Raw genomic sequence first — 21,240 nt, 5'->3', positions numbered from 1 at the left:
CATTCACTATAAATTCACTTGGCTATTATTCACAACAGCCAAGATACTGAAACACTTGATTTTCTATTGACAGATAAATGGATAAGGAAGACATACTGTATATATATAACAGAATAATACTCAGTCACAACAAAGAAGGAAATCCTGCCATTTGTGACAACATGAACAGAACTCGAGGGTGTTAGGCTAAGTGAGAGAAGTGAACTACTGCATGGTATCACTTATATATGGAATCTAAAAAGTCAGATTCATGATAACCAGCCAGAATAGTGGTTTCCAAGGCCTTGGGGGTGAGGGAATCGGGGATATGTTGTTTAAGGGGATAAACTTACAACCAGTACATAAGTTCTGGACACACACAGAGAGCATAGTGATTAGAGTCAACAATACTGCATTATAAACTTCAAAGTTGCCAAGAGACTAGATTGTAGTTGTTCCCACCACAAAAAATAAATGATAATTCTGTGACACGACAGAGGTGCTTGCTAAAGTGATGTGGTCATCACATTGCAATATACAATGCATCAAATCAGCATGTTGTACACTTTAAACTCACACAACGCTATGTTCCAATTATACCTCAGTTTTTACTTTTTAATTTTTATTTATTTATTTATTTTTCAATTATACCTCAATTTTTAAAACAATATGCCAGGACAACAAACAAGCTGAGATTGCCTTGGGCAATTCAAAATGCCTGGTTAGCTGATTAAATTATATTCTATAGTTTTAAAGTTTGTTTTGAGTCTCTAAGTAATTTTAAAATTAACACATGGCATTTCTAAAAATCACATTTTTCACATATGCTCTTAAATTTTGGAAGAGTAAGTTATATTGTGGCAGTTGTTACCATAATAAAGATAAAAACTAACACACCATGCTTACTATGTACCGGGTGATACCTCAGCATTTGACTTATTTTTAGCTTATTTAGTCCTCACAGCCTTATAAAGTAGGGATTGTTATTATCTTCATTACAGAAATAAAAATGGAGGCAAAGAGTGGTTATTTAGCTTGAGTCACATAACCAAGTGCGATCATGGTAATAGAGCCAGGATTCAAACTCAGCCAGTTTGCACCCACAGTTCATGATCTTGTTTACCAGAGTTTATGTGTGGCGGACAGATGGCAACTTACACTCATTGTCTAACTGCTCTTCTCCACATGGTGTGGGGTAGACTGTGCACTGGTTTGAGAAATGCTTAAGAACTTGACAGAGGTAAAACAATAACAGGGAATTGAAGGCTAGCTGCAAAGCATAGCTTACTCGCTAAGAGCATTCTCACTATGGTTGGATCTTTGTTAAAAGTAAAGGGAAAAAAGAAGATTTTGTTTTTTAGTTGGAAACATGCCATCTGTTAATTTTTCAAATAGTTGGCTTAAAAATAAAGAAATTTCAGGTCATAAGATGTGATGTGATATTAGAATAATAATATTCAATGAATTTATTAATAAATAAGAATGTGGTGTCAGGCAAATGAAACGAAAGTATGAAAGAATTTTAAGTATAATATTACTGGCTCAAATATAAAACATTATTCTTGGTTAAGATATTGAAATCTTAGATATAAGTTGTAACATGTAAGAAACCAAAAAAAGCCTCAACGAAGATGTTTTATGAAGAAATAATATGATTTCCACAATTTCTAAGGAAAATCATTTTATACATTAAAAAATATCTCTTTACACAGTCCTATCAGTCATGTTATTCTCTCATAATGTTACATTTTAAACTTTGTTTTTAAATTTCTTGTTCCAAAATTATTTAAAAAATAATACATACCGATTTCCATGTTTTCATGTAAGGCACTTGTAAGCTGCCACTCCATCCCAACAACAAGTGAAAAGCTGAACAGACTGAAGAGTCAACAACTCTTCTTGTGTTCTTAAGAGACAGGAGGACACGGGGCAAACAGGTGCTCCCAAAATTGCAGAGACAGATAAGAGAAAAAATAGAGTGAGGACTTACCAGAGCAGAGACTCAAGAGCAGACTTCACCACAGGAACCAGTCCGAGGGCAGGAGAACCTGAAATGTAATTGACAAATTGCTGAAAGCTCAGTGTGGACAACTCTGACAGTTAAAAAACTTCATGCGGACCCAGTCATGGAGAGGGAGGTTCACAGTATTATAAGATTTATCTCCGGGAGCTTGCCCAGGGCTCCACGATGGAAAAAAAACGTGTCTTCTGCTTCCAGCATGGGGAGAGGGAAAGGAACCATTCTGAAATACTCTAGAGCACCCAGGCCTCCTTAGTAAAGCTTCCCCTCAGGGGAAACTAATTACCTGCAACCTAACTTGTTGGGGTATTATCAGCGCATAAGTGACCCACAAGATAGGAAATACCTAATTCAAGCCAACTTTATTTAGCCTTACATGTAATAGAGCTGGTGTCAGTGGTGGAGAATCCACCTGCCAATGCAGGAGACACCAAAGACTCAGGTTCCTGGAGTAGGAAATGGCAACCCATTCTAGTATTCTTGCCTGGAAAATTCCATGAGAGAGGAGCCTGGTGGGCTACAGTCCATGGTGTTGCAAAGAGTGGGACATGACTGAGCATGCATGCACACACATGTAGAAGAAGGGATGCAATCAATTCCAGCCAAAACTAGCCATCTAGTCCCATCCAAGGATGGAAAAAAACTGAGAAACACTCGTGAAGTTCATGGTCCAGAAGCAGTATCCCAATTAAAGGACTACAGAACATTCTCCCTCCTATTACAGCACATTACTGAAGACCTACTTAGAGCTGTTCCTTTTCCTGGGTATACTTGGTTATCAGGAAAAAAATTACAAGGCATTCCAAAAATCAAAAATACAGTTTGAAGAGAAAGAGTAAGTTTGAGAACCACAACATAATAGGGATATCAGAATTGTCAGACAAAGATATCTAAAACAATTTGTTAGGCTGCACCCCTAAGGCCTACAATGCCTGCACTTGCCCAGCTTTAAGAACCAAGAAAGAAGAGCCAGGAGTCAGCAACAGAGACATCAGTGGTTTAATGCATTGTGGGGCTTACATGTCTGAAGCCAGGTCCTGGAGTGGTACCCCACTGTATGCAGCAGATACTGGGCAGGAAAAGGCAGCAGGCTTCACTCCCCGGGGAAGAGAAGATTACCATGGGGAATTGACATCAGGTGGGCTCATTAGTTACCAGGGAAACCTGTAGAGAGGCATACCCCTCACCATCCCTTTGATAGTAATAATCACCAGCTGGGGCCTGGAGCAAGTATGTTGGAAGGTAGTCTTGTATGTAGCGCATAGGCGAAGCACACACTGGTTAAACAGGGGATGTACAAAGAGCAAGAGAGCAATTATCTTGAGTGGCCTGACTGTGCACGACTATAATTGATATATCAAAGGCTTTAATGCATAAAATAGATAGCATGCAAAAACTAAAGGGCAGTGCAAATAAAGAGGTGGGAATTTCAAGGAAGAATCTAAAAGAAATTCTAGAGATCAAAAGTACTGTGTCAGAAATAAAGAATGCCTTTGATGGGCTCATTAGTAGACTGAACAATGTTGAGGAAAGAATTTGTGAATTTGTGAGCTTGAGGATATACCAATAGAGTCCTTGGGAAAAAAATAAAAAAGCAAAGAAAAAAAAGACTGAAGAAAAAATAAAAGAATGTTGTATAATTCTAATGTCCCCTAATGTGGGACAACTATAAAAGGTACAAATTACACGTGATACAAATAACGGTGGGTGGGGGGGTGGGGATAAAAATAAGCAAAAGAAATATTTGATAGAATAATGACAGAGGATTTTTCCCCAATCAAATCAGACACTAAAATCACAGATATAGGCAGTTCAGAGAACACCAAGAGGATAAATGCAAAAACCCAAAACACACCTATGTATGTCATTTTTAAACTATAGAAAATCAAAGGTAAAGAACAAATTCGGAAAGAAGTCAGAGCAGGGGAAAAGAAACTCCTTATCTATAGAGGAACAAAAATAAGAGTTACATCCAAAAATGATGAGAGCAAGAAGAGAGTGGGGTGAAATATTTGAGAGAAAAAGACCAACAACCTAGAATTCAGTACCCTGCAAACTTATTCTTCAAAAGTAAAAGAGAAATAAAGACTTTCTCAAACAAAAATTGAAAGAATATGTTGCCAGTAGACCTACATTGAAAGTGTGTTAAAAGAAGTTCTTTGGAGAGAAGAAAAATAATATAGGTCAGAAACTTGGACGAATATAAAGTAAGGAAGAGTACCCCAAAAATGAATAAGTGAGGGTAAAATTAAAATGTTTATTTTGCTATTCATAATTGATCTATCAATTATTGATAAAAACCAATACCAATTATGTACTTGAATATGTACACTTAGCTATTATATCTATCCTATGTGCATTGATTTATGTATGGTTATAAATAAGAAGTGTGTGACAGCCATGATGCAAGGGATGGAAAGGAGAAATTAGGATTATTTTGTTATTCACTATCTGTAATGAAATATATTATTATTTGAATGTGGACTTTGGTTAGCTGTGAACGTATACTGCAAAGTTTAGAGAAGCCACTAAAAAATGTAAAAAATGAAGCATAAATAGTATGCTAAGAAGGGACAGAAAATGGAAACCTATAAAATGCTTAACCTCAGATATGCAAATGACACTACCCTTGTGGCAGAAAGTGAAGAAGAACTAAAGAGCCTCTTGATGAAGGTGAAAGAGGAGAGTGAAAAAGTTGGCTTAAAGCTCAACATTCAGAAAACTAAGATCATGGCATCTGGTCCCGTCACTTCATGGCAAATAGATGGGGAAACAGTGGGAACAGTGGCTGAATTTATTTTTTTTGGTGGGGGGGGGCTCCAAAATCACTGCAGATGGTGATTGCAGCCATGAAATTAAAAGACACTTACTCCTTGGAAGAAAAGTAGTTATGACCAACCTGGACAGCATATTAAAAAGTAGAGACATTATTTTGTCAACAAAAGTCCGTCTAGTCAAGGCTATGGTTTTTCCAGTAGTCATCTATGGATGTGAGAGTTGGACTATAAGGAAAGCTGAGCACTGAAGAACTGATGCTTTTGAACTGTGGTGTTGGAGAAGACGCTTGAGAGTTCCTTGGACTGCAAGGAGATCCAACCAGTCCATCCTAAAGGAAATCAGTCCTGATATTCATTGGAAGGACTGATGTTGAAGCTGAAACTCCAAAACTTTGGCCACATGAGGCAAAGAGCTGACTCATTTGAAAAGACCCTGATGCTGGGAAAGATTGAGGGCAGGAGAAGAAGGGGACGACAGAGGATGAGATGGTTGGATGGCATCACCGACTCAATGGACATGGGTTTGGGTGAACTCCAGGAGTTGTTGATGGACAGGGAGGCCTGGTGTGTGCAGTTCATGGTTTCGCAGAGTCGGACACAACTGAGTGACTGAATGGAACTGAACTAATTCCAACCATATCAATAATCACCAAATTTCAATGGTCTAAATGTACTGATTAAAAGAGACTGTTGTAATGCATCAAAAATTAGGGCTCAACTAGAGGCTGTCTATAAGAAGTCCATTTTTAAGTATAAAGACACATAGTTTAAAAATAAATGAATGCAGAAATATATTCCTAACTAATATGGTAACACTAATTAAAATAAAACTAGAGTAGCTATATACTGATTTCAGACAGTCAACCACAGAGCATGGAAAGTTATCAGGGATAAAGGGCATGTTAAAGATAAAGGAGTCAATTTTCCAAGAAGACATAGTAATCCTTAAAGTATATATACCTAACAACAGAGTGTCAAAGTATGTGAGGAAAAACTAATAGAACTGCAAAGAGAAATACAGGACTCCACTGTCATAGTAGGAGACTTCAATACCTTTCTATCAAAAATGGACAGACGAGCCTTCCCTGGTGGCTTAGTGGTGAAGAACTTGCCTGCCAACACAGGAGACATGGGTTCGATCCCTGGTCTGGGAAGATCCTGCATGCCAAGGGGCAACAAAGACTGTGCAGGCTGCAATACTGAGCCAGTGCTCTAGAGCCCCTGAGCTCCAACTACTGCTGCCCAAGTCCTCTAAAGCCTGAGCTCCTCAACAAGAGAAGCTACCACAGTGAGAAGCCTGCTGCAGCACAATGAAAGAACATCTCGTGCTTGCCACAACTAGAGAAAAGCTCACACAGCAATGAAGACACAGCACAGCCAAAAATTATAAAATAATTGTTTTCTTTCTTTTTTTTAATGGACAGATCACACAGGCAGAAAATCAGTAAGGACACAGTTGAACAAGATCAACAATTAACTGGATATATATTATTGATATTGATATTATAGTCAATACTCTACAGATAGACTACTTAGTGGAAGTGACAAATAGATTCAAGGGATTAGATCTGATAGATTGCCTAAAGAACTATGGACAGAGGCTCATAACATTGTACAGGAGGCAGTGATCACAATCATCCTCAAGAAAAAGAAATGCAAAAAGGCAAAATGGTTGCCTGAAGAGGCTTTACAAATAGCTGAGAAAAGAAGAGAAGCAAAAGAGAAAGGAGAAAAGGAAAGATATACCCATCTGAATGCAGAGTTCCAAAGAATAACAGGGAGAGATAAGAAAAGCCTTCCACAGTAATCAATGCAAAAAAAAAAAAAAAATAGAGGAAAACAGTAGAAAGGGAAAGACTAGAGATCCCTTCAAGAAAAATTAAAGATACCAAGAGAATGTTTCATGCAAAGATGGGCTCAATAAAGGACAGAAATGACATGAAACTAACAGAAGCCGAAGATATTAAGAAGAGGTGATAAGGATATACAGAACTATACAAAAGAGATCTTAATGACCCAGATAACCATGATAGTGTGATCACTCACCTAGAGTGAAACATCCTGAACATGAAGTCACATGGGCATTAGGAAGCATCACTATGAACAAAGTTAATGGAGGTGATGGAATTCTAGCTAAGCTATTTCAGGACAGAATACTGGAGTGGGTAGCCTTTCCCTTCTCCCGGGGATCATCCCATCCTAGGGATTGAACCCAGGTCTCCTGCACTGCAGGTGGATTCTTTACCAGCTGAGCCACAAGGGAAGCCCAAGAATACTGGAGTAGGTAGCCTATCCCTTCTCCAGCAGATCTTCCCGACCCAGGAATCAAACCGGGGTCTCCTGCATTGCAGGCGGATTTTTTACCAATTGAGCTATTACACAAGCCCATGACCAACCTAGACTGCATATTAAAAAGAAGAAACATCACTTTACCAACAATGGTCCATATGGCCAAAACTATGGTTTTTCCAGTGTCATGTATGAATGTAAGAGTTGTACCATAAAAAAGAAAGGCTGAGTGCTGAAGAATTGATGCTTTTGAACTGTGGTATTGGAGAAGACTCGAGAGTCCCTTGGACTGCAAGGAGACCAAGCTAGTTAATCCTAAAAGAAATCAATCCAGAATATTCTTTGGAAGGACTGATGCTGAAGCTGAAGTTCTAATACTTTGGCCACCTGATGCGAAGAATCGAGTTGTTAGAAAAGAGCCTGATGCCAGGAAAGACTGAAGACAGGAAGAGAAGGGGACGACAGAGGATGAGATGGTTGGATGGCATCACCAACTTGACGGACATGAGTTTGAGCAAGCTCTGTGAGTTGGTGATGGACAGAGAGGCCTGGTGTGCTGCATGCAGTCCATGGGGTCCCAAAGAGTCAGAGATGACTGAGCAACTGAACAACAACCAGAGACTACTTCATTCAACAATGGAAGAAAACACCTTTTCCTCAAGGGAACATTAACCAAGATAGACTACATCCTTCGGTATAAAACATACTTTAGCAAATTTACATAAATAGAAATCAAACACTATATGCTTTCAGATTACAACAGAATTAATGTATAAAATAATCACAGAAAAATAGCTAGAAAATCCCCAAATATATGACAATTAAAGGACACATCTCAAAATAACACATGAATCAAAGAAAAAATTTCAAGAGAGGAATGTCTTTATCAAATGAAAATTAAAACATAGCTTATCAGCATGGCATGGCCAAAAACAACAACATCAACGAAATACCCCTACAGCCTCATTAGAAAGACCGAAATTCAGAACACTGACATTCCTATATATGGGTGACAATGTGGAACAAAGGGAATTCTCATTTATTGCTGATGGGGGTGCAAAAGAGTATAGCCACTTTGGAAGACAGCTTGGCAGTTTATTGCAAAACTAATATGCTTTCACCTTATGATCTAACCATCATACTCCTTGATGTTTACGCAAAGAAGTTGAAAACATGACCACAAAAAAAACCTGACCATGGATGTGTACAGCAGCTTTATTCTTAATTGCCAAAACCCAGAAGCAAAGAACATGTCCTTTAATAGGTGAACAGATGAATAAGTGGGTACATCCAGACAACGGAAAAGTATTCAGCACTAAAAAGTAACAAGGCGTCAAGCCATGAAAAGACATAAGGGAACCTTAAAGGCATTTTACTAAGTGAAAGAAGCCAGTCAGAAAAGGCTACATTTATATGACTTCAATTACATCACATTCTGGAAAAGGTAAAGCTAAGAAGATCATAAAAAGATCAGTGGTTGTTCAGGGTTGGGGGAGAGGGACAAATAGGTGAGCAAAGAGGATATTTACGGCAGTGAAAATACTCTGCCCTTCATCATAATGATGAATACATGCTATTATACAGTTGTCCAACCCTATAGAATGTACAACACCAAGAGTGAATTGTAATGTAAACTATGGGCCTTGAATGATTATGATATGTCAATGTAAGTTTGTCAGTTTTAATAAATGTTCCACTGTGGGGAGGGATACTGACAATGGGGGAGGCTATGCAAGTATGGAAGCAGGGGACCTATGGGAAATTTCTGTACATTAAAGTCTTAATAAAAAGTGACATATTTTAGCTATAAATTATTCACTCAAAATATAAAATAAAGAAAATATTTGATGATCAATTGAAATCTAACCATCTGAAGGAATCACTGCTAATGAAATTGAATATTATTTAATGTGGCACATTTACATGCAGAGGGATGGATAAATTATTTTATAACAAAACTATGCTAGCTTTAAAATAACAATATAAATTTTCATTTTGATCGCTTTTAACAGGGTTTAAAAACAGAAATACAACTGATGGCATTTCTGAACCCTAGATAAAAATTTATCATAACCAGTGATATAATTTCTCAAACGATCTATCTTATTAAGACAAATATGATGAAAAACATTGAATATGGAGTAAAATTTCAAAATATTTTCCAATTTTTTAAATGTTATGGAGTGTGTTCTGTAGAATGATGAAAAATAAACACTCAAACATGCTCCCACATTTCCTCTCCTGATCCAAACAGCTGGAGCTTCCCATCTTGAAAAGAGAGCACTGATGACTTCTATAAGTATATTAACAAAAAAAAAATTGGAGGAGTAGGAAGTGAAACTAGTCAAAGAGCTGTTTTCTAGAACATCAGTTCTTCTCAAATTTTGTAAACCTCCTTGTTATATACATTATCCAAGTTAATAATATGATTTCTGCCCCCCCCCCCCCGGTTTGTATGTTTTAAACTCTCATTTTATATTTAAGTGCATTAAAACTCACCAACAGTTCTTTTTCTATTGTCAGTTGCATTGTTTCTTAGTATGGAACTCAAAAAAATATTCACCCCTTTAACAGGATTTTAGTAACTAGTTTTTTTATTTTGCTTGCTTGGCTTTGTTTTTGTTTTCTTCTAGAAAGTTCCTGCCTGCTGCATTTCCTCCATGAAATTCTGTGTCCTTGATAGCTGGATGAAGATAAGTTTTTGGCTCATGCTTTTTTTTAAGCTCACTGCTTTGTAGTTACTACTTCACTATCTTTGGACATTGACAGATGCCTTTCTTCCTTTATCTCAGCATCTCCAATAAAGCACTGATGGTTGTTTTTTTAACATCATTTTTAATATTTAATACTTCTTTTTAAAAGAGGTTCATGACTTGTATATTCTCTGAGTGTTTTTTCTTTGTTGGCAATTTTTATTCATAAAATATCTTCCTATTGCTCATTAAATATTTGACAACTTGATTATATGTAATAATCTAGTTACACTTTTTTTCCCACCAAAGTTTAAAACTTCATCAGGAATATTCTTGTATAGATTTTCACTGAATATTTTGCTAAATAGCTTTTAGGTCTGCAATTCATTTCTTCCTTATTTTGCTTGATTTATTTTGCTTTAAAAGACTTTGAAGTCGTTGTTGTGCCTTTGTTGATGACTTTAGTGACACTAATTTAGATACACTGGTTTTAAGTCTGTCTATTCACTTTTAGTCCAAATTTCTCCAAACTAGGATGGTAACTATAGTATTAGAGAATAATCTTGGGAATCATTAAGGTATTATTTTCCTTAAATCTGGTAAACCCATTTCAGTATTCTATTGTACTTCAGTATTCCATTTCAGTATTTAGGAATTCAATTTTCCATCATAACCAATACAAATTTTTGTCCCATTATCAATATATGAATTGATAAAGAGTATATATTTATTGAGTAAGTCTGTAAAATGGTACATGACTATAGGGTACAATACTAACAGAAATACAAAAACAGATAAACAGAGACAGAAATATACATGTATGATATCCTTTGATGTTTTTTGATTTGCAATGAAATACTCTTACTCTAAAGATCTAACTTGGAGCTTTTCCAGAAAAAAAAAAGTTACTCATATTCCAAAAATTCTAAAAATTATCTTCAGTTCTCATTCATGCTATACACTGTAATGCATACTATATAACAGTAACATTATTAAATAGTAAAAAATAACTTTGTAATTCCTTGGTGTCTTGAATAATTTCTGTGAATGTTGTGGGTAGAGAACAGTAAAACTCTGAAGTGCTTATACACACAGGCACCTCACTTACTTGGATCTCATTTGAACTCCTCAAATTATTTAATTTTACGTCACGTCAAAATTGCCTTAATTGATTTTCAGATTTTAAGTGTCATCACTATTGTTGTTGTTCAGTTGCTCAGTTGTGTCTGACTCTTTGAGACCCCATGGACTGCAACATGCCAGGCTTCCCCATCCTTCACTATCTCCTAGAGTCTGCTCAAACTCATGACCATTGAGTCAATGATGCCATCCAACCATCTCATCCTCTCTCACCCCTTTCTCTTCCTGCCTTCAATCTTCCCCAGCATCAGGGTTTTTTCCACTGGGATGTGTTTTTATTTCACTACTTTGTCTCTGCTTCATTGTTTTTCTCAAAACTAGCCCATTGTAATCTCTTGACATGGGGCATTATTTTCTCAGTCATATTTTATTGAAATGTCAACCAGTAGGAGAGATTTCCTTCCCCTGGATTTTTGAAACTCAGGGTGACCTTGGCTTTCACATGATACTTAAATAATGATGTCAATCCTCTGATAAGTTGTTCACATCAGCTATTTAGCCCTGGTATCTAAAGCTTGTGAATAGGAATGATTCACGTCACACTCTGCTTCTGCATTCCAAGAGTTATGAATATTAAGTTGTATTTGCCCCAAAGCAAAAGTATATTCACCAAGGTATGTGCTGAGATCAGGAGTCTGCACCTCATTTTGAAACAATAGCATTAATAATAAAGCAACACAAAATATATCACATTTGAAAAGTCACAGAAATAAGAACTCAGAATTTTTAGTAAAGTTAAAAAAAAAATCCATTGGTTGAAAGTTACCCTGAGTAATGTAACAGAGGACCTTATATGAGGCTGATGTTGAATTCTCTCAATTCACAAAGGATTCATGGATTTTTACACTTTAATTACTATCCTTGTATTGCATTTGTAAGAACTTCCATTAATTTTTAAACATTTTAGACAGTAAAAGTTTTAGAAACTGATTCTATATAAGTTACATTTATATTTCATTCAGATCATATAGTGATATTTTCAAAGATAAGACAATCTAAACATAAAAATTACTTATTCCTGTTGAAAGTCCTAGCTAATGTAATTACAGCATTATACTAAAATATTATAAATTATTTTTTAAATAAATAAGAATTGATTTCAATTCCAATTAGAGTTTTTTGATCAGACCCTTGTTGCCTCAGAGATCATAACAAAATAGCTTATCCAGGAGGTTAAAGGACTCTGGCACTGTGATGGGGGAAACTTTGAATTTTGCTCGCCTTCTTTGAGCTAGTGTGCATATTTACCTTATTCAACTTATAAAGGAAAAACTGGGACTATGTTTTGTAATTTTTTTGTACAGCTTTTGAAAGAAAGCAGACTGTTGATTTGGAAGGTTCCCCAGACACAGATGTAGAAACTAAAAAATCTCTAAATTTAAATTCCAAAGCAAGCACACTGTGCTGGAGAGTGGAATAGCAGCCGCAGAATACCACAATCAAAACTTCTAAGGCAAGTACAGATCACCTACTCTCAAGAACTCTTTCCTCTGTAAACCTCCTTGAACAGAAGTGTCTCCCTTGGCCATCAATTTTTTTTTTTTTTTTAGCTTTCTTACACTCAGCAGGGAGAAATTTTTAGGTACTTCATTGCTCTTAAACTATTCTCAAGTCTCAGGGCAAATCCAAAGAAGATCAAAGAACCTATAAATTAGCAAAAAATACAAAAAAAACCCAAACAGAATGCAATTTTTTTTTAAAAAAAAATAAAAGAGAATAACAGAACTCAGCCAACCAGACTGACAATTTGGCTCCGGGTCAACAACAGCAACAACAAAGAGAAAGCTCGTATCTTACTGAAAAGACATAAGCAATAGGGACTTTAAAGTGAAGCAATTAAAACTTGTTAGTTCCAATAACTGCATTCCACAGTTTTAAAAGTTTAATAGTTATGCATTGCCTATGAATTGAATCCAATCCCTGGTTGGATTGATGTTTAAGGGCTTCCAAAAGTTGGCAGCAACCTACTTTTCCAGCCTCATTACACCAAAATGCTTTTTAAAATGTTCCATCCAAGTACCTCTATTGCCAATGAAAGCCATGATATATCCCAGGGGTCTGAGATACCTAACTTCTATGTTTGAAACTAGTGTATTTTGTTTTAACAGAGAAAAAAAAAATGCTTTCACCTAGTTTTCCTTTGAATTAAATCCGTATTTCCCAAAATGTGCCCTATTAACTCTGTACCTCAGCCTGATTTCTAGTGCACTGCCCTATGAACTGGAAGACATTAGCAATCCAGACATTAGCAAGACATGAGAAGCCAGGTAAGAGCTAGAGCCCCAGGTTCTAGCCCTGGGCTACCTGTAACTATTTATGGCAACTAGGCCTCACGTACCATCCTTGTCACCCTTTTCCCATCTAAAAAATGAAGCCAGATTTGGCTAGTGGATTTCCTTTCTTTTTATTTTGTTACACAAGTATGCATAACAGAAAATGTGGAATGCTTTGGGAAGTAGAAGCCAGGATGGTCACAGGCAGTTCTGGGGAGGAAGTTTAAAATCACAGGGCTGGAGAGTATTGATCCCCCTGGTCCTCCTCTTCTGATTATACTTGAAAAACGTTATTTATCATTGATTTTTCTCATTCTATTTGCAATATTTGCACTCTCCCTAAAAGCACTACAGTGTCCTCATATCTCTGTTTTTCTATCATCTCGCCTTTGGGCTGAGTTTCTTCTGTACATGCTTTTCTCTTATTGGCTATTAAAATTCTGTCGACCTCTCAATAGCCTGGTTTGTTACTGTCTCCTGAACACTTCAGCTTCCTCTATCAGAAGAAATCCCTCACCCTAAATTCACAGAAGACTTTGTGCTGCTTCTATTTTACTGCCTGCCTGGATTAGTTATTTGTGTACAGATGGTCCCCAACTTAATGATGGCTTGACTTTCAATTTTTTGAATTTATGATGGTTCTAAGGCAATAAATCATTCAGTGGAACCCACACTTTGAATTTGCAGCTTTCCCAGGCAGCTATATAATCATAAGGGTAAATAACTGATACACTTCCAACCATTCTGTACCCATACAACAATTCTGTTTTCATTTTTAGTACAGTAGTCCATACATGAGGAAGTCAATACTATGCTATAAAATCAGACTTTGTGTTAGATGACTTTGTCCAATTGTAGACTAGTGTAAGTCTTCTGAGCATGTTTAAAGCAGGCTAGGCTAAGCTATGATGTTCAGTAGGTTGTGTGTTGAATGTGTTTCAACTTAGTGATATTTTCAATGCACAATGAGTTTACAGGGACATAGCCTCATTGCTATGCCCTGTCAATTTAGGGCTTCCCTGGTGGGTCAGACAGTAGAGAATCCACCTGTAATGTGGGAGACCTGGGTTTGATCCCTGGGTTGGGAACATCCTCTGGAGGAGGGCATGGCAAACCACTCCAGTATTCTTGCCAGGAGAATCCCCATGGATAGAGGAGCCTAGTGGGCTACTGTCCATGGGGTCACAAAGAGTCGAACATGACTGGGTGACTAAGAACAACCCCACTGTAAGTTAAGAAAGATTTGTATATGCTTTCTGGATCTGCTAGATTGTGAACTCCTTTAGCAACATAACTATATTTTAATCTGTAGCAGCAAACAACAAATCACTGCTCCTTACCCCCCAAATTGTCAAATCTAATAGAAACTGTTATTCCTTCTAGAAGACTAAATGAAAGCAATTTAATGTCAATGTAATTGTTTTAATATGGGTTAGGATCTGGAATAAGTCACACCCTCTACAGAAAACTAAGGCTCACTTTGGTGAGATTTGCTTTAGGGCCACCTGTGGGCCAGATGGTGCCTTTGAGCAAATAAGAAAGAGGCTCCCCTCTTGGTGGACATGGCCCAGATATAAGACATGCACTGGAAGAGTCAGGTGGAGGCTACAGCTCAGCCTCAACCCAACTAGGTGGCTTCAGAGAGCGCAGCCTATACATCTGCACAGCTTTGTGTGTTGATTCTGCAGGCTACCTAGGTAAGCAGTGAGAAATTTAACTGGTGACATGAACTTGAACCAGTACTTGCTCTCCTACTGTGCAGTAGTCCATGTTCAATTCCAAGAGAACCACTTAAAGCTTCCAGATAAAGCCTGAGTTCCTTACTTTGCAAGTTACAGTTAGGGCAGAGTTGGAGTAGAGGACAAGAAAGGAGTGGGACCTTGGTTTTTGGGGAGGAGCAGGTTGAGAGAGAACACTAAGTAAGGGAGTTGGTGACCCATGGAGGAGCGAAGGAGTGTGCCAGCCTTTCCCAGAAGACCACAGTCTTTATCCTGAAAGACCAAAAATGACCCCAGGATTTGCCCGCTATGATAAATTTGACTCTGCTCTGCTATAAAGGAATTTTGCCTTCTTCTACTAGACCAGAATTTGGTCCTGGAAACTTGAAGCAGAACTCATTGGGGTAAGGTAACATTCTATTAGAAACAGGGTGAACTGGACATGTCTTCACTCCTGTGACTACTTGGCTCAGTGAAAGTGAAGTTGCTCAGTCGTGTCCGACTCTTTGAGTCCCCATGGACTGTAACCTACCAGGCTCCTCCATCCATGAGATTCTCCAGGCAAGAATACTGGAGGGGGTTGCCATTTCCTTCTCCAGGAGATCTCCCCAACCCAGGGATTGAACCCGGGTCTCTCGCATTGTAGGCAGACACTTTACCATCTAAGCCATTGGCTCAGTAACCACTGGTTATTTAAATGGACTTGGAGATCCAAGAACTAAGTGTAGCAGAGATGACTCTATTGGACAAAAAGTCCAGATATAACCATGAATATCTTTTGCTGAATGTAAGAATAGGCACCTCTCACCCTGCCTGGTTCAATAAACTTTTTTTCAATGAGTTAACAAGCCAAGGCAAATTAACTATCTTATTCATACTTAGTGTTTATATATCATAGTATGATTGAATTTTGATTTCTTCTAGAACTGAATAGACAACTCTAAACTTAAATTGAATCTTCTACCTTAGAATTAAAAGTTTTCTCAGGATACATTTCTTGTCTAGGGTAATAGCCCCATCTGCTCATGCACTCTAGCCAGAATCCTTGTCAATGATATTTATCCTTCTTTCATTCCAACTTTAATTCTTACTTTTGATTCTTGATTTTTTTCCAACATGTGACAACCATATTTGTTTATACTTTTTTTTGGTTGCACCATGGCTCAGATGCTAAAGCATCTGACTACAATGTGGGAGACTCAGGTTCGATCCCTGGGTCGGGAAGATCACCTGCAGAAGGAAATGGCAACCCATGTCAGTACTGTTGCCTGGAAAATCCCATGGACAGAGGAGGCTGGTAGGCTACAGTCCATGAGGTCACAGAGGGTTGGACACGACTGAGCGACTTCACTTTTCACATGGCATATGAGATCTTAGTTCCGTAACCAGGGATTGCACCCATGCCCACTACATTGGAAGTGCAGAGTCTTAATCACTGGACCACCAGAGAAGTCCTCAATTCTGGCTTTTAAATTTGCTTTTAACTCTTTAAAGTCTTCCCATCACCCAGAACAGAAGATACTGACACAGGATTTACAACTATCTAAATCAGAATTACTTGGTCATTGTTTGAAACATAAGCCAATAAAATCCCTACAGCCCTGCCACAGAGGCACCATGAATGAGAATCTCTGGAGCTTTTGAGATGAGGAATCTAAGGGTCATTGCTTACTCTCCTACCCTCATAAACTTCATCTGCCTCTCCTTTCTATCTCCGTCTTTTCCTACATCCTCAGTTCCAATGTTTGCAGAAATTTACCAAGGAATATTTTTACCACTCTCCTCTTTGTCATATTCTTGGTGCAATCCTACTTATTTTTTAAATCCTACTTCTTCAGCAAAAATACTGTTCAGAAATGCTTATAAACCCATTCCTCACATTTTCATAGAAAGCAAGGGACTTCCTCTCCACCTTCCAGGAGGACAGGGTTTTAGAAATACATATTTAATCCCTCACCATTCCATAAGAAAGACAGAGGGCTATACAGTTATGAACAAGCATCTCAGTCCTGTTGGACTGTGTCATTTTGCTTTAGACCTACCTGGATAAAGTATGTGTGGCTTCTTCTTCTGAATCCCAGTTTTCTGAGCTCCTTGAAAGCAAGGACTCTCTATGGTGGAGGCTAGGTTGGTATCCACTTTGCAGGTCCTATTTCCCTATAGGGTAGAAACCAAAGTCAAATACTAGGCAAGTGGGGTAGAAAGGTTGAGTCTGGCTACAGTTCCCTGCCATGATCTATATAATTCACCTTTAGCAACCAGTCATCAACTTGATCTCTCTCTGACTTCCCATTCACTGATACCTTACTTAGTAAGCATTTGATATAAATTTTTTGGTTGAATCAATGAATGAATGATGTTGGTCAGTTCCGATGCTCCAGAGTAGCACATAGAAACACTCTTATACGTAGTTTTTCTAATTTTCTAACCTAATTTTTCTCAAAGTCATAATCACATTAACCTGATAGAATTAAATAAAGGAAAAATCTCCTAATGTCTTTGTTCCCCTTCCTCTTAGCATGAACCTAGTAAGTAGCCTCTTCTGTAATCAAAGGACCATAGATGCTGATAAGCTGTCTCAAGCTTTCTTCTTCTAATAGAGTTTACCAGCTCTGGATTTATAAATTTCTTTAAATGCAATGATTAGGAACTTCCGTAAAGTGTCACATAAATCACCCACTTACATCCCCACACAATTCCTTTCAGTAGGTGTCTGGGATTGCCAAAAACAAAACAACAAGACACACACACAAGACACCACTATGAAAACCTCAGAATATCAAAAATAAAGCAAAAAAGTTATTTTATATTAAAAATATATATATATATATATATATAACTTATTCTTGACAATGGTGATTTTAAGCAAAACTATTATGTACCTTTGTTATAGTCTCTTCTCTAAATGATAAATATTCAACAATATTTTAAGGCCATTACTTTATTTTGACAATGCTTGTGGATTCTTGGTAAGTCTTAGATTATCAAATTCCAAATCTGAAGTTGAGCTGTAAACCATGACACCATTCAACATTTCCTCTGACCCAATCCAGATAACATTCCAATATCATGAAGCATTTTGGCAGTGTTTTGACTACTGCCTTTTCTCAATTGCGTTCCCAGCCTGAAGTGCTTTTACATGACCAATCCAGTCTTTTCAACTTTTACTTGCTAACAACAGCTGATTGCTCTTGTCAAAAAATCATGTCACAATAACTCCACATTAAATTCTTAACCTTGCTGGTACTTGCATATGAAGAGCTGTTGGAACTGAAACAATACTGCTGTGGAATGAAGTATTTAAAAAATTAGCTTAAAATAGGTGAAAACGTCTCCCTGTTAATTCTCCTTTATTTCTCAGAAAAGTTATGCTTGCTGTTGTATTTCTAGCCAAGGCATCATCTTGTGAGTAGATTGACTGCAAGATAATCTGCATTTCCACCAATGGTTAACTAACTACTGATGGACACTTTTAGAGGTCACAAGTAAGGTCCATTATCAAATGAAAGAGCAAAATAAGTTTTATGTTTCTGGAGAAACAGGAAAAGTAATTTCTATTCTTGGCAACAATATTAATTATTGTTATGGGAACTACATTTTAGTACCTGCTTCTCTGAGTAACATCCTGAGTGATTATCTAATCTAATTCTCATGACAACACTGTGAAATACAAATGATTTTTCTCAACATACAGATAAGAAAATTCTGGAGAGAAAAAATATTTTCCTTATTTTCACAGAGTCTAAAAAATGAAAAAATTACAGATGAAATGTTGTGTTTTAACTACTGTTCTTTTCCTGAAAAAATTTCCAGAGTTTTTTGTTTTCATTTTTTTCTAAACAGTTCTGGCATTTGGATTGAAATTGTTTTCCCCTGTTGTGAAATGCAGTAAAAACTCCTGCATTAGGATAAATGACCTATTTTATGACCAAAAGAATACTTTGGGAAAAGCTGTTTTAGTTAACGTTAGATTTAGGGAGTTTGGCATCAAATATCCTCTACTGCTAGATACTCTCAAGGTGTATCCCACTTGTTACTTTGGAAAATATAGCTTCCATAATAACAGCCCTAGAATACTCAGTGAATTTGTCAAGTTGAAGTAAACATCTCTAGCAGAGACACTTTAGTGGATATTTTGGGATGTGTTTCATGGGGGCTATTTGTAGATCCATAAATTATACTTTGTAAGTGGCTATCAACTCTGCTCCTTGGTTATCTTGGACCCAAAGCTATCCTTTTTCTGAAAAAATTAAAGAGTTTCTAGAGAGTAGAAAGAGCAAGATTCTGGCTCCTGAGCGTGAGAAAACCAAACAAGAAGTCTGCTCACAGGATGAATGTATTGTTGCTGTAAAGCCACCTAGCCATGTCTGATGCTTTGTGACCCCATGGACTGTAGCTCACCAGGGTCCTCTGTCCATGGGATTTCTCAGGCTAGAATACTGGAGAGGTTGCCATTTCCTTCTCCAGGGGGATCTTCCTGACCCAGGGATCGAACCTGTGTCTCCTGCATTGGCAGGCAGATTCTTTACCGCTGAGCCACCAGGATGAGTGCATAAGTTAAGTCAAAGTGTTTCAAAGTGTTTTTAGATTCCATATGTAAGTGATATCATTGTGGTAATCATATTGCAATAGATAAATGTATGAAATGGATATGCTGTACACCTTAAACTTACACAATGTCATATATCAATCACAATTTGATAAAAATAAAATTAATTAATTTAAAAAGTGTTTCAGAGCAAGAATTTATGCATGTGGGGACAGAACAGAAATCCATTTCCTGGATCTAGAGGCCAAAGTCACATGGTAATAAAATGGGGCTGAGCTTCTGAGTAACAGGTTCAGGTCCCTTAAGCACTTTTTAAAAGGGACAAAGGAAAGAGCTTAAGATATTTCTAAGTACATCCATGTGTGCTGGTGTGTCAGGCTGAAATGGAATTAATCTGCTTTTATTACTTAAAATTGGCTTTTCAAGGGAAAAGACACCCTTTTATTTTCATAAATTAAGACTATAAGGTAGATGTCCTGAATTTCTATTTTTCCTCATATCCATCATCATATCATTATATCATCATATATAACAATGGTTCTCAATTTTAGCGGCTGACTAGAACTACTGGAGAAATTTTAAAGACCCCAGTGCCCAGGCAACAATTAAAACAGAATTGCTGTGGGACCAGGCAGTAGTATTTTTTAAAATTCCCAGGTGATTCTGAGCTGAAGCCAAGCTTGAGAACAATAATCATTATTATCATTTTCCATCATCATTCTCATATAATTTTTACTCAATATTTAATTGTGCAAGATATCAAGGTACAGAATTCATAAGGAAAATTTCTTAAAAACAATGCCTGCTTTGTAGCTCCTCATAATCCAGAAGTTACCACTCATTTCTTCCTTAATTCAACAATAAACATATTCAATAAATGTTGATAAAGGCTGGAAGCAATGCTAGATGAAGAATAGACAGTGGGAAACAGAGGAGAAATAGCTTGTAACCTCTTAGAACTTTAGTGGAATAGAACATAGAGGGGACCAGGGGATTTTATACTTAATTTTCAGGACTCATAAACCAAGATGCATATTTTTAAAATTTTCCAGCTATATTCTTGACACTGGTAGAAATCAACCAAAAACCCTTCTACCTAATACAGTAAATAAATTTGTACCTCCTGATGAAAATTTTGGGCAGTCACAATTACCTTTATTCAATGCAGTAATGATCATAGGAAAAAGACTAATAAAAACCTGAATTCTTTGTTAGCCGACTCTGTATGGTTCTATATCCTTCAACTGCTAAGTGGTCATTTAGAGATGTTAAAATAGTGATTTCAGGTGAAAAATATGTTAAATGGATCTATTAAATAGATGCACAGAACATAATTAAATTAGCAAAAATGCTAGAAGAACTTTTAGTGAACATAAAGCTTTTCTTTTTTATTATAATGAAATTGTACTAGTTGATTTTTTTTAAAGTTTTGATTATGTTTCCTGGTCAAATATCATTAGCATATAATAAAGGTATCATGTGGCATACATCTGTGTCAAAATTACTGTGGGCTTTGGGGTTCCCTCGCTGGGACTAATACATAGTTGAGCTAATTAGTCTTCTATTGTTCTTTTAACAGCAAGGCCAATGAGATATTCTTATTTAAAATGGCAACATAAGAATTATTTTTTTCTCCAGTGGTCATATTTCATAGGAGGTATTTTTATGAGCATGATATTTTAAAATCAGGTATCTTTTAATAAAGCTAATTTGCAGGTAATTGTAGGAATCTATATGTACACGATTGTGAATGCTAGAACGTTAATGAACACATTATAACAAGTTTCTGTTCCCTTTATTAA

The 21,240-nt window shown here is 36.9% G+C and overlaps 1 long non-coding RNA gene across 1 annotated transcript in view; it reads right to left on the bottom strand.

The window, feature by feature from the left end:
* LOC122438350 overlaps positions 1-21,240 on the bottom strand; it is a 388,736-nt gene that overhangs the window by 71,397 nt on the left and 296,099 nt on the right. Inside the window, exons 2-3 of the long non-coding RNA XR_006268530.1 lie at positions 16,932-17,046; positions 1,970-2,027 (exon numbers count right to left, since the gene is read on the bottom strand). This is a non-coding gene — a long non-coding RNA (uncharacterized LOC122438350). The remainder of the gene's footprint in view (positions 1-1,969; positions 2,028-16,931; positions 17,047-21,240) is intronic.

This window comes from Cervus canadensis, chromosome 3 (genome assembly GCF_019320065.1).
Source record: "Cervus canadensis isolate Bull #8, Minnesota chromosome 3, ASM1932006v1, whole genome shotgun sequence".
Lineage (NCBI taxonomy): Eukaryota > Metazoa > Chordata > Mammalia > Artiodactyla > Cervidae > Cervus > Cervus canadensis.
This window is presented reverse-complemented; position numbering and strand designations above follow the sequence as displayed.